We start from the raw sequence: 13,349 nt of genomic DNA on the forward strand, positions 1-13,349 counted from the left end.
TGGTTTTAGCCTAGTGAGACCCATGTTGCTCTACTCACCTCTGCAACTGTAAAAGAAGAAATTCTCACGTGTGAGTTTACAACAATTTGTGGTAATTTCTATCAACAGCAATAGGAAACTAATAAAATACTCTGGTGCGCATTTGCTCCCTGGCTTTCCGGCCCTTGGGCCTTCCTCTCCAACACTTGAGTTGTGCTTCCGGTGGGAACATCGGGGCAAGATGGTGCCGCTGGTGTAGGTGTCTCTGCTCAGCAAGGTGAACCAGGCTTCAGGGCCGCTGCCCGGTACTGGACGCCCTCGCGTCCTGCCCCGCCTGGCCTGCGACGCCCGCCCCCTGTCCCTGTCCTCCCGCCCAGCGTCCCCCGTGCTGACTGCCCCCTCCCACTGCTCTCTCCTGCAGCTTAGCCGCTACTCCGCCCTGTTTCTCGGCGTGGCCTACGGAGCCACAAGCTACAGCAAGTGACGGTGGGGCCAGGGCCGGGGGCTGCTCGGCTTCCCTGTGGGACTCCCAGTGCCCTTTAGTGAATCTCAGGGCACAAAGGGGACAGGGGCGGGTGCCAGGCTGCAGGACACATCCTCTGTCCTAGACCTGCAGAGGTGCTAGTGGACTTGGCCCCCGGGGCACAGTAGGGTTGACTTGAGATCAGTTTACCCACAGTGCAGGCTTCTGAGGCCCAGGCGGGGACTGGAAAGTGCCTGGTTCTTGATGCAAGCTGGCACTGCGCGGGTGTTGGAGCACCGAGGTCTGACGGGAGGCTGGTGGACCTCCGAGGGCTGGCAGAGGACCTAGGGAACAAGTGCGTGAGGGGTGGGCCGCAGGGACCCTGTAGCTTCTGGGTTGGGCTCTTTTTGGGATCAGGATCAGGCCTTGGGCTGCACTGAGGTAAAGGAGAGTAGACAGCAGGTGTATCTGGTTCACGGCATCCCTGAAGACACCTTGACCTGCGGACTCAGTTCCTTTTATGTGGCATTTTCAGTGAATTGAACACCCCCCCCCCAACAGGTTACCTAAAACCCCGGGCTGAAGAGGAGAGGAGGATAGCAGCAGAGGAAAAAAAGAAGCAGGATGAGCTGAATCGGATTGCCAGAGAACTGGCAGAAGGTACTTGTGTCACTGGCTCTTGATTGTCCCCTCCCAAGTTTTCAGGAAAAGTAGCTGGTCTCCAAGTGAGTCCCCTATTTGAGGGTGGGGCCGCCTCTCCTTTTGTCTAGCAGTGGCCCAGTGTGAAGAAGAGTGCTTGGGTTCTCCTTTGTGGAGGAGGCAGCGGAACGGGTCTTGGTGACAGTCAGTCTTTGTTGAGGCCCAGGCCACTCGCTGCCCATGTGAGGCCACTTTACCCCCACTTAGAGGCCGTGAGGTGAACACACTTTCCCGCTGACGGCCTCCGCAGAGGCAGGTCCGGGTGTGCAGGGTTAAGGAGACGAAGGAGGACAGTTTGATTAGGGCGCGGCTGAGTTCTGCTGGAGTTAGATGTTGGATCACTTAACGCCTGGAAATCTGAAGTCCTTTCCAGTTGCCTAAGACTGTAACAATGTGTGTACTTTCTCTCTAACTTTCAGCCCGAGAGGACAGCATGTTAAGGTGAGCAGCCTGTGCCAGCCTGCTTTGCTCCAGAGCAGCAGAGGATGAATAAAGCTTCCTGTGTTGTGTGACTCTCTGGCTCCCTCTCATCTGCTGGCGTCAGTTGTCTTGATTTACTGGACTCAAGCTCGGCAGTTGTACCGTCTTCGAGGTTTGTTTGGGGTGGAGGATGGGGAGGGGGTTTCAAAAGAACTAATTGGCGTTACCAGTCACAGCCCCAAAATGTATCGCACAAACAGCGAGAAGTGCAGAAACCCGTTGTTTCTTCTGTCTGGGGCATCTAGCAGGCCAGACCCCCGGGTGGGCTTTGGCCCTCTGTCCCCTCCTCACAGATCCTCCCTTTGATCCCAGGAGGTGGCCAGGTCAGACTTAAGACTGAAATCCAGGGATGCGGCCTCCTGAGGACGAGGTCAAGTGCTGCCTGAGCTGTTCAGAGAGGCCGGGCCTGTGCTACCTGTCATCCCAGCACCTGCTGGCTGCGAGCCTGTCAGCCCCTTGCTCCGGTGGTTTGGGATGGAAAAGGCGATGCTGCTGTGAATACTTCCCAGCTGTGTGCCTTGAGCAAATTTCTAGGCCTTGAGCCCCAGTTCCGTTTGTAAAATGAGTTCGTTTGCCTATGGGAAGAGAAAATGGGAAGCCCTACAAGTGTTTTAAAGCCTTGTGCTTGGTTAGGGTGAGGTTTGAGTGAGGGAGGTGACATGAGCCTCCTGAGCTCGGTGGGTTGGTATCCAGAGGGACACAGTTCACAGAGCTTTTCAGAGATCTGGTGGTAACTACTACACATCCAAAAAATGGATGAGTAATGTAGCCTACACTGTAAATTATTCACAGTTGGCTTTATAAAAACACAAACCTTAACAAACTCCCAAAATATCCAAAGTTATCTTTAGTCATTTTCTCGGGTTTCCTAACCTCTTGTACCGAACTGCCACAGTGGAGTGTGGGACCCGTCAGGTCCCCACGGGACTGGTGCTCACAGGATGCAGCAGGTTGAAGACTTGGGTGCTGGGCCACCATTGCAAATTTCTGTGCCCACTGCAAGAGAGGACAAGACTGAGAGTGAGAACCGTGCACTGGCTGCACCAACCCTGTGTCTTCCCCTCTACTCCCTGTGTCCTCTGCCAGCCCCTGTAGGAGAAAGGACAGAGCCTGGGTCTGTGACCAGAGCAAGCCGATTAGCCGGGGCTGAGCCTGCCTCAGCGCTTTAGCCCTGCTGACGCTGTGCCCGGGTTACTCAGTCCTGGCCTCCCACAGCCCTGGCCGCCTTGTTTACGGGGTCCTGTCGATAGTGTAGGATCGCAGGGAATAACAAGCAAAACCCCAGAGCTAGGTGGTCGAGCACAGGCCACACCACGGCCACGACATCACTGGGGTTCTAATTTGGGGTACACTGACTTGTTACAACTGAGTCCCGTTCCCATAATGTAGGGTGAGGAGGTAAGTGCTCTGCACACAGTATAGGACTTTTTAAAATCACAGCGTGCCTATTTTCTGGTTTTTGTTGTTGTTGTTGCTGATGTTTGGTTTTAGGTTTGCTGTTTTGTTTCTGAGGGTGGCGTGGGAGGAGGGGCGGCTTTCTGAGTTACTGGATGGTGGAAGGAGTGGGCTGCTAAGCGGCCAGTGGGCTTTCCTGTTGTCAAGGAAAGAACCCAGGTGCGTCCTTAGGAGAAACGGGAGTGCCCTGGCCAGGAGCGCGAGGACAGCCTTCACTCGGGGTCTGCTAACCCGGTGGAGGCGGCGTCCCCTCTCCGTGGGACGCGGCCTCCCCACCACGGCTCCTGCAGTGGGAACCCGAGTGGGCCGGCGACAGGGCTGTCTGAAGGAATCTGCTCTGTCCCGTGACTCTCTGCCTCGGCACCCGCTACCCGGGAGGTCCGGCGGTGTCGCCCCGCGGGCCCTTCTCGGTCGGCTGCTCCTCTCCTCCCCCTCCTCCTCCTCCTCCCCCTCCAGGGCCTTCGCCTTGGCCTCGCACTCGTCGGCCGGCGCCTCCGCTCCCTCCTGCCGCTCTGCAGCCCTTCAGACACGGCGGGATCGCTCCGTGGAAACGGGCGAACTCCTGGAGGGAACGGAGAAGTCGCTTCCCCTGCCCGTCCCCACCACCCTGCCCCGCTCGCCCGTGGGGACCAGCAGGAGGGAGAGCCACTGAGATGGCAAAGCCCTGAAAAGGGGCAGGAGCTCAGGGTCTGTGTTCCCGACGTTAGGACGGGGAGCTTTGGGGCGCGGCCGCTCACGGTGCGGACAGTGTGGGCAGCGAGGACATCCGCGACCAGAGGAGAAAACGCCGCCTGCAGGGCCGGGGGGCAGGATGGAGGGAGGGTGGCGAACGCGGGCGGAAGCACACGGGAGCACGGGCGGCCCTGCGGCCCCCTTCCGTCTCTCACACACAGGCACACGACAACGAGACACGTCACCGATCACACGGGGACACGGCGCGGATGGAGTCGGGGACGGCAGTGGGGGCGGTGCCCTGTGCAGGGGCTGTGACTTGTGGCCACTTCTGGACCCAACGTTCCCCTGGTCCCGCCCTCCTCCAGAGGGGCACAGCCCAGTCGGGGACAACTTCCCGGAGAACCAGGCTAACGTCCTCCTCACAGTGTGGGGCTGTCACCACAGAGCACACCCAGAGAGTCGCAGCTCTTGTGGGGCCAGGGTGTCATGGGGCATCACACAGGGGGCTCTGCAGTTGGACCCCTGCCTCAGTGTGTGCCCCCAGCTCCTGCCCTGTGTCCTTGTGGGACCAAACGGCAGACAAACATGGAACACCTCCATGCCACACACTTGTACACGACTGTGCACACGAAGTCGATGGAGCAACCTACAGCTTGGGGAGCTCGGCTGCCTTGTTCCTGTCCATCATAGGCCGTAGGGGAGCAGAGGAGGGTCATAAGCCCCTCAGCCCCTGGGAACCTCGCCTAGCCCCCAACTCCACAGCTCTGAGCAGTTCGCTCCCAGAGACACAAAAGAGCAGAGCCCAAGGTTGGAGACGGAGCCCGGCCCAGGTGGCCAATCCTGCCTGACAGACGCTGGCCCTTGGAAGCAAAAAGCCACGATGACCCCACGGGCAGCTGTCGGTGGCGGCTCCTCTGCACATCCCTCGTGGGCTCCAGTCAGTCCAGCCTTGGGGCCCCGGCGGGCAGCAGCCCTCGCCCGCGGTGCTGGCGGTGTCCCCTGAGCTGCGACGCTGACGTGAAGACCCCGGTGTGGCCCGGCTCACCGTGGCGTGGGCCCTGCACGCCCTGCCAGGGGCCTCCCTGGAGCAGAGCTTGGTCCAGCTGGGCTTCCCGGCAGAGCCGCCTGGACCCACAGAGGGGCCCTGGCTCTTCCAGTTTCGACGACTCTCATCTCTGCTTGGGCGTCACCCCAGCCCTGCTTTTCCCATGTTTACCCAGGTCCTGAGCCCCCTAAACTCATGTCGCACGGCCTCACAAAGTGAGATTAAGACTCAGGACCCCAGAAGCCCCGGGGTCCCGGCTGCCACTGAGGCAGGCCGGAAGCTCCTGAGGACCATGATGTGGTCTCAACTCCCTGTTGGGGTGGGAGGTTCTGGAAGCAGCACTCACAATGGGCTGCTGATCCAAGACTGTCCTTTCCAAGTCACCTTGTTCCCAGAACTCAGCGGCCACCAGAAGAGCAACCTGGAGGGCACACAGAGGCAGTCATCAGTGGGTTCCGTGCTGGTCAGAAAGCTCCGGGCCTCATCTTCTCTGCCCCAGACTCTGGGGTCCCACCACTCAGGGCTTTGGGCCGCTCTTGAGCACGGGGGCCGGGGGCACTTCCCATGTTGCCTCCCCGGCCAGGTCTGGAGGCAGCCCTCAGGGTTACTTGTAAGCCCCCATCTGGGCTGCCCCAGATGCAGCCTCTCAAGGCTCTGAGGAGGCGTTAATTCCGGGTCAGCGTGGCCTGCTTGAGCACTAACCTTGATGGCAGACAGGTCACAGGCCGTCATCATCATGGCCCTGCAGACAGGCAGACCCAGTCACCAGTATTAACTGGACACCTTCTGAGTGCAGGTAGTTTTTATATATTTTCTTATATGTAAGACAAGCCTGGGCAGACGTTAGCTCTGAATCAACATTTTTTTGGTGAAGTAGATGAAGAAATGGAACCTCAGGAAATAAACTGAATGATTGCTGAAGGCCCCAGACCAAGAAGATGGCCTGTCTGCCCCCCGAAGTCCTGCACTTTCTCCCCTGAAAATGGGAAGTGAGTAGGGGGGGTGTTTGTTTCGAGGCATCAGGAGGCTACTGAGAGATGTGCTGCTCTAGTGCCAGAGATCGGGGGGCCGGGCTCTTCTAGCTAGTCTGGGGGAAGGGTCTCAGGATCAAACCGCTGACGGGCGGGTGCGGCTTGTGCTCTGCAGGGGCTGAGCCCTGCCACTCACATGACAATCTCCTTCCGCGTTGTCTCCAGGGACAGGTACTCCACCCAGCTCTTCTTGTCCTCATAGTTCTTGGACTCGTCCACGATCTTCTGGAACATCGTCCTCTTCCTGAACCCCAAGAACAAGGGAGGGCACAGATGGGAGCAAGTGGAGGGCACCCTCCCCACTCCCCTGCAGGAGAGGCTGGAGGCTGGAATCCAGGCCCCTCTGCACCAGGAGCGGGCCCCTCCCCTGGCTGTGCTGCCTGAGCCTCAGGCCCAGACTCCCCCGCCTGCCCCTCGAGGCTCCCTGTCCTGGCCCCCACGCCCTCAGGAAGGGGGCCCACTTGAAATAGAGCGCCAGGTCTGTTGCGATGATGGTGATGTCCATGAGGTGGATCACATGCTCGTGCTGATGCCGGTTCAGGTTCTGGTAGGTGTTCAAGCTCTGCAGGAGGCCGCTTGGTCAGTCGCAGGGCTGTGCCCAGGGCCATCGGGGTCCCCCCAGTCATCTCAGGCCACCAGGACCCGGCCCCTCCCACTCCTGGGTGGCCTGTCTGTGCCTTTCAAGCCCGGGCCCTTGGGCCCTTGGCAGGTCGATCCTGTTCCTCTGCAGCCAGGACGGCCCTGCCAGCACCTCCCTCGGGGTGTCCACCCCTCTCCCGGCAGCTTCTACCTTGGGTCATCACTCTGGACCCAGGTGGCCGCACAGACCACAGCCCGGGGTGGGGAGGGAGGGGTGGCTGGTGTCCTGGTTCCTTGGGAACCACCCTGCTCAGCCACCCCTTGCTCAAAATCCGGCACCCCATTGAGGCCTCTGCCCACCCCAGGCAGTCCTGGACCCCTGTCTCCTCGGAGCCCACCCCGCCCCATGATGGGGATGTTTCCAAACTTGGCTCTAGCCCTGGGGCTCCTCACACAGCCCACTGGGGTTCTCCTGCTGCCAGAGCCGGGCCCAGCCCCTCCGGCTTCAGCCCCAGGTCCAAGCATCGGCTCCAAACACCGGCTCTTCAGGACACAGCCGCATGGTACCCAAGAGCAAGACGCAAACCTCCTCCGAGAGCAGGAACTTCCCAAACCCCAGGTGGTGCCGTTCCAAAATTAAAGAGCCACGGAGCTTGGCTAAGGGATTCTGGGACCTGTTACAGACTTCACTAAAAAACAAATGAATGGTTAGACGAGCAGCTGAGAGGCAGTGGGGGTTAGGGGCCAATGCTGGGTGCCCCACTGGGGTGAGGGCACCCCTAGGTCCCCAGGGGCTGCAGCTCCTATAGCAGACCCCACTTTCTGCATCATCAATACTGGGGTGCTCAGATTCATGCCAAGGGTGCGGAGGTGACCTATTGCTATCCCATGTGCTGCCCGCGTGCCCCAGCACGGAGCCTACTTCATCTGGTACAGGTTGTTGGTGCCGCGGTGGTTGATGTCATGGCACAGACCGGCTGTCACCATGGTGAAGGCCTCCAGGTCCATGTAGTAGCTCTTCAGCTTGCCCGTCTGCGGAGACAGGACCTCCCATGCCCGTGTGCCCTGGCTCCAGTGGGGGACAGGGGTGGGGGTCGGGGTGCGGGGCCTGAGTCTTCTCCCCTCCCCCTGGGTGCCCTCGCCTGTGGCCAGGCTGGCGTGTGCAGTCAGTGGGTGTTGGCCTCCTCCAATCCCTCTGCCCTTGAAGGGCCTGTCTCTTGCTCTTGCAGCACGTGGGGCACTACCTGTGGCACCAGGAGGGGCTGCACAACCCTGGTCATTCAGGAGGCCTGACAGGGAGACCCTTCTCAAGTCCCAGCCACGCACCATGAGCAACAGGAACATTGTTGGGCCACGTTGAAGCCATGGCGCCAGTTGTGGTAGGTGATTCTCCAGAACCCTTTGCTGATAGAGAACAGGAACCGCACGAGGACCTGAGGGAGCCGAGAGGACACGTGGGCCCTGGCGCCAGGTGGAAGTCCCACAAAGCCTCATGTGCTGATGGCTCTGTGGTGGAAGCCCTGCTTTGAGTCCATCATCCCCATGCCCTGTCTCCTAGGCCCCCATGACCTTCCCTGTCCCCTCGTTCACCGCTGGCCGTTTTCAGCCTTCATGGTGGGGAGTGCCATGTCAGGCACCTGTGAGGTGGAGCTGGGCAGGGCAGGATCCCATCACCCACTCAGCAGTCCATCCACCAATCCATCCTTCCTTCCATCCATCATTCTATACATCCACCCATCCACTCATTCATCAGTTCACCCTCTCACCCATCCATCACCCATACATCCACATAACCATCCACTTACTCATCTACTCATCCATTCATCCACCATCCACTTTTCGTTCCTTCCTTCCTTCCATGCACTCATTCATCCGTCTGTTCATCTAACCATGTGTTCCTCCATCTCATTGTTTATTTTAGGCATACTTGCTGCATGTATTTTACCTCTTCTATGATGAACATGTCTGCCCCCCAAACTTCATGTGGGACCTGGGGGACCCCAACACAACCCCCTCCCCCCAACACAACCCCCTCACCTCCTGCCTGGGGTTTCCAGAACCCCCTACCACATCCCCATCCCCACATCCTGGGGGATTTAGGACCCCGCCTATGTCCCTCTGTCACATCACCCACCTCCTGGGGGATCTGGAACTTGTGGACCACACCCAGCTCATAGTACATCTGGATGCCACATTTGACCAACTCCAGTTCTGTGCACTCCAGGTCAGAGAAGTGGAACTCATAGATGTCAAACTTCCTGGGCCTCGGCAGCTCTTCCTTCTGTGGGAGAGACCTTGGGTTGAGGGAGGCAGGCCCATGGCAGCCCTCACTTGTTCTTCCACCTTTCTCCTCTCTGAAGGCCCTGTCCAGGTGCAGATGCCTGGGCATCTCTGTTGGCATCTGTCCTCCCACTTGGTCCAGCCTGGAGCCCAGGACCCTCACATCCCTGCCAGTTCAGGCCATGCTCCCCTCTCCTCCCACCCTGTGGCCCAACAGTGAGGACTGTGCCCAGCTAGGCAGACAGAGTAACGGTGGGGAGACAAACAAGCAAACACAAAGGGATGTACCTACAAAGAGATGCAGACACATGTGGATACACAACCACACCTGTGAACACACAGACACACCCATGGATACACAGGCACATGTGTGCAGACTCACGTCACACAGACACATGCACACAGCCACACAGTAATGCAGATGAGTGACTTTCAGAACCTGCCAAGCACATTTACACGCTCAAAGGCCTCCTATGGAGGACTGGCGGCCCCTGGGTGACTCTGGCTGCATCGTGCAGGCAGGCGCAGGGTGATGGAGACACCGTATCACTGCCGAGTTACCAAGTGATGGTCTCTGGGAGACGCACAAGCACACGTCCACGGGCACCATGTGCACACACACGCGCACACACACACACACACACACACACACACACACACACTGGGTGTTGTGGGCTCCTGGGCACGCCCGTAGCAGGGATGACACGCATGGACATGTAGTTCAAGCCCTGCCCACAGAAACGAAGCACAGATGGTTCTGGGAAAGCACAGAAGCAACAGGTGGACACGGAGGTGCACACAGCAGTGCAGACGTCGAGTTACATCGTCAGCCGGACAAACACACTCAGACACGCTGGGGGAGACTGAAAGCCAGGACGATGTAGACACACACGTGAGACACGTACACGCATGTGAATGCACACGCAGACAGCAGCCAACACCACAGGATGACGCTGTGTGTGCCAAGCACCTCTGAGCTCAGAGAAAGGAGAACTGTCCCCTCCCACCTCAGGGGTGGCCAGTCTCCCTGCGAGGGGTGGGAGCGGGACCCTCACCAAGATCGACCCGAGCTCGTCCTCATCGCAGTCAGCAGGCTCCTTCCCCAGGCGCCCCCCCTGGTTGGCTAACAGAGAAGAAAGTTGTGTCCTGAGGCAGCCACAGCGTCACCTCTGCCCTCGTGTGTGGGCCGGAGTGACATCTGCGTACTAACAGTCAGCTTTTCCCTTGCCAAGGCCCAGGTGACCTCTGGTTCTAGAGACAATGGTAATGTGTGTGTGGCAGCTCACTTTCCTGTGTGTTCCTGTGTCCTGGGCCCTGTTCTAAGCCAACCACATGTATGACTGATGGAATCTCCCAGGACGGACCAGGAAGCTGAGGAGACTGCGGCATATGTAGTAGACTCGAACCCTCAGTGGGGCCCTGCCTGGCCCAGCTGAGCCCGGCCCGCATCAACTGAGAGCAGCCGAGATCAGCCAAGACCAGCTGAGCCCAGCCAAGATCAGCCAGGATCATGTGGCTGCAGCAAAGACCACCTGAACCCAGCTGAGCTCAGTGACGCTCAGCCAAGACCCTCTGAGCCCCGCTGGCCTGCAGACCTATGAGCATGAAACATGTGCTTCTCGTTGTCACTGAGACTTCGCGGTTGTTTATGCGGCAAAAACTAATTCAGTTCATCATTTCTGCACCAAAATATCTTCTTGCCCAAGTAAAATACAGTTTCTCTCAAGGAATGGACAGGTACCTGAAATTGGAACACTTCATCAGCGGAGGCATTCGTGTTGTTACGAATCTGAGAACGGATCAGAAACACGACTTCGCCTCAAGCAGCTGAAGGTATAATGTGATTCTATGACGGACTCTCCCTCCCAGTCTCACTCGCAAGGGGCGAACTTGGAAGCTGGCAAAGCGCAGCAGCTGAGGGCTGGCTGCGGCACAGGGAGACAGGCAGGGAGGCACCAGGCCAGGGCAGGGCCGCGGCCCAGACAGCACGGGACTCACAAAGCCACTTTCTGCCACGCAGGGCGGAAGGCCGCTGGCCAGGGCCCAGTGGGTGGCCGGTGGAGTGCTGCGGGGAGAGCAGAGGGTCAGAGGCCCAGAGCCCAGGTTGTCAGACACACACATGGAGACCTGGCACAGTGCGGGAACCCTGACGTTTGTTCCTTCCTCTGGGCTCCAGGTGGGAACAGGAGCCGTGGAGGTGGCGAGCACTTGAGCAGGGCCTGAGGCTTGGCGATGTCTGGGCTGCCTCAGCTCCCAGTGCTCTGCCGTGCCAGGGCCCTCACTCTGCAGGAGCCCTCGCCCCCTCCTGGGGACCCCAAGGCTGCAGCTGCCTCCTGGGACTCACATAGTCACCTGTCCTGCAGTCCTGGCCCTGACTTGCATTCCAGCCTGGCACTTGGGTCCCAGTGCTGTCTGGGGCCTAGGGCCAGGGTCGTGACAGGCTTGTGGGGTCATGGCCCCACGGCCACACAGCGGCAGGGCTGGACGGGCTGACCACCTTGCCCAGTCTGTCTAGGCTGGAGTCCCGCCCTGACGTCGGGACTGGACACCCCTCCTCTCCCAGCCCCACAGGGGGTGCAATGCCAGGCGTCCCCGCTAGAGGCTCCACTTGTCCGGGTGGGGCTGGACGAGCCAAGGCAAGACCCTGAAGGTCTCCAAGTTCAGTTGCTGTCAATGGGGCCACTGGACAGTGCACCTGGACCTTGGCCATCCACTCTGGAGGTCCCCAGTGCGTCAGCTCACCCCTCCCTCCCCACTGTCTCCCAGACCAGCGAGTCAGCCTCCTCCTCCCTACCCTGCTCCAGGACACCCACAGCACAGGGAGCAGCCCAGGCCAGCCGGGCACTGCTGACCCCACTGTGGTCCTGAAGCCACGCCTGGGGCTGAGGGTGTCCCTCCTGCGGGGACACCTATTGTGAAGCCTGGCACTTACGGAATGACTTTGGAGGATGTAGTCAATGACTTTGTAGAAGATGATTTCCTAGAAATACACACATTGGTTCTGGGGCTCCCAGCCACGCAAGAGACCCCAGATTCCCTGCTCCCCACAAACACACAGTTACACACGACCACACACTCACATGTAATTACACACGTGCACAACAGATGTATCCACCATGCATGTTTTACAAGCACATACTCACACATACACCCACACACATGCACATTATGGGCACACATGCTGGTACCCATGGGGCATGCTTCGTGCACTCTGATTTGGATCCATCCCCCTCTGGGTCCCACATAACCCCACTCTCAAACTGGGCCCATACTCCTGCACACATGTGCACACATGCACAGACGCCTGTTCACAAGTTCCCGCATGGGGAGATGTTATGATGATCGTGGATGGGGCACCAGGAGCCTGGGCAAGCAGAACATTTGCTGGTGACCTTGTTTGGAGGCCACCCTCTCCCACCCTGGAGCCGGAGCCAGGAAGCCACAGTGTGCAGCTGGCCCTAGCCAGCCACCAAGACTTACGTGGCCGTTGGCGTGCATGGGCCTGAGTACGGCTGGGATTCTCCCATGAGCACAGGCCATACATCAAAGAATTCCTGGGCAGAAGAGAAGAGAGTGAGGTGGTCAGGGCAGGTGCCGAGCCTGGTGGGCAGGAGGGCCCCTGAAAACCCGAGGCCTCACCTTCTCCTTGGTCATGTCCAGGAGGCCCACCGAGTATCGGTCACAGTTCAGACAGGCCCGCACGGTGTAGAAGGCCTTGTGGAATTGCCTCTCGATGTCTGTCAGCTCCTCAAACACCTTGTTGGCTGACCACAGCAGCACCTGGAGGGGGTGGCACACCTGTGAGCCTGTGGCCACACTTACATGCCCACACCTGCCTGACCACACCTGGGAGGGAGCGACAGACGCTGTGCCCCAGGGTTTCCTCTGAGCACATGACAACCTACTTCCTGACCCAGGGGACCTGGGCATGTGCGGGACAGTGAGGCCTCCAGACTTTGGCTGCATCCCTGCCACTCACGGCCAGTGCTGGCCTCGTGCTCGGGTAACTTGGGTAGCAATCAATTGCTTTGATCGCCAAGACCTGGCCAGAGATTCCTCCGACTGGCTGTTGGGTGACAGCTTGTGACAAGCTGTGGCTTGTGGATATGAATTCATTGTTTTCAGGACTTCAGGCTCTCTGCGGCCTCAGCAAAGAGAGTCTGAGAGTGACGATTTGGTGGCATGCCCATGGGGTCCTGGACAGACCCTGACTGAACTCAAACATCCCTCCCCACGGGCCCCTGGTGGTGGGTCAGTGCTGCTGCCAGGCTCGGACTAGCCCCCTGGCCCACACCCTGAGCCTGGGCCACTTCTCTGTTTCCTCAGTCACCGCCCAAGACAGGCCCCACTGTTGCCAGGTGTCTCCTGCCTGCCTGGGGCCAGGCCCTCCTCTCACAGGCAGGGATGGCTCCTGGAGCCTCAACTTCCCCTAGACCTCCCTGCAGGAGGCAGCCCCCTCCCTGTGTGCGCCCTGCCTTCCCGCCGGTGCGCACTGGCCCCACCCGAGCATGATGACTTGGCCTCTGGCTCCCTCTCTCCACCCCCAGGAGACATCAGTGCCAAGATGAATCCCAACACGCCCAGACTCCCTGCATCTTCATCTTCACATCGGCAGACCCTGGCTGGGCATCTCCACCCTCGGACACTCGGTGCCTGCAACGCT

General features: G+C 59.3%; 2 pseudogenes across 1 annotated transcript; one reads left to right on the top strand and one right to left on the bottom strand.

Moving 5' to 3' along the window:
- The first annotated feature begins 220 nt into the window (after positions 1 to 220).
- Positions 221 to 1,653, top strand: LOC123627270 (annotated as a pseudogene). The gene is made up of 4 exons (XR_006731228.1): positions 221 to 256; positions 401 to 455; positions 1,004 to 1,102; positions 1,567 to 1,653. The product of XR_006731228.1 is annotated as an ATP synthase subunit e, mitochondrial-like (transcript).
- Positions 1,654 to 2,555: 902 nt separating this feature from the next.
- LOC123627274 lies at positions 2,556 to 12,652 on the bottom strand (annotated as a pseudogene).
- Positions 12,653 to 13,349: the final 697 nt, after the last annotated feature.

This window comes from Lemur catta, chromosome 24 (genome assembly GCF_020740605.2).
Source record: "Lemur catta isolate mLemCat1 chromosome 24, mLemCat1.pri, whole genome shotgun sequence".
Classification (NCBI taxonomy): Eukaryota; Metazoa; Chordata; class Mammalia; order Primates; family Lemuridae; genus Lemur; species Lemur catta.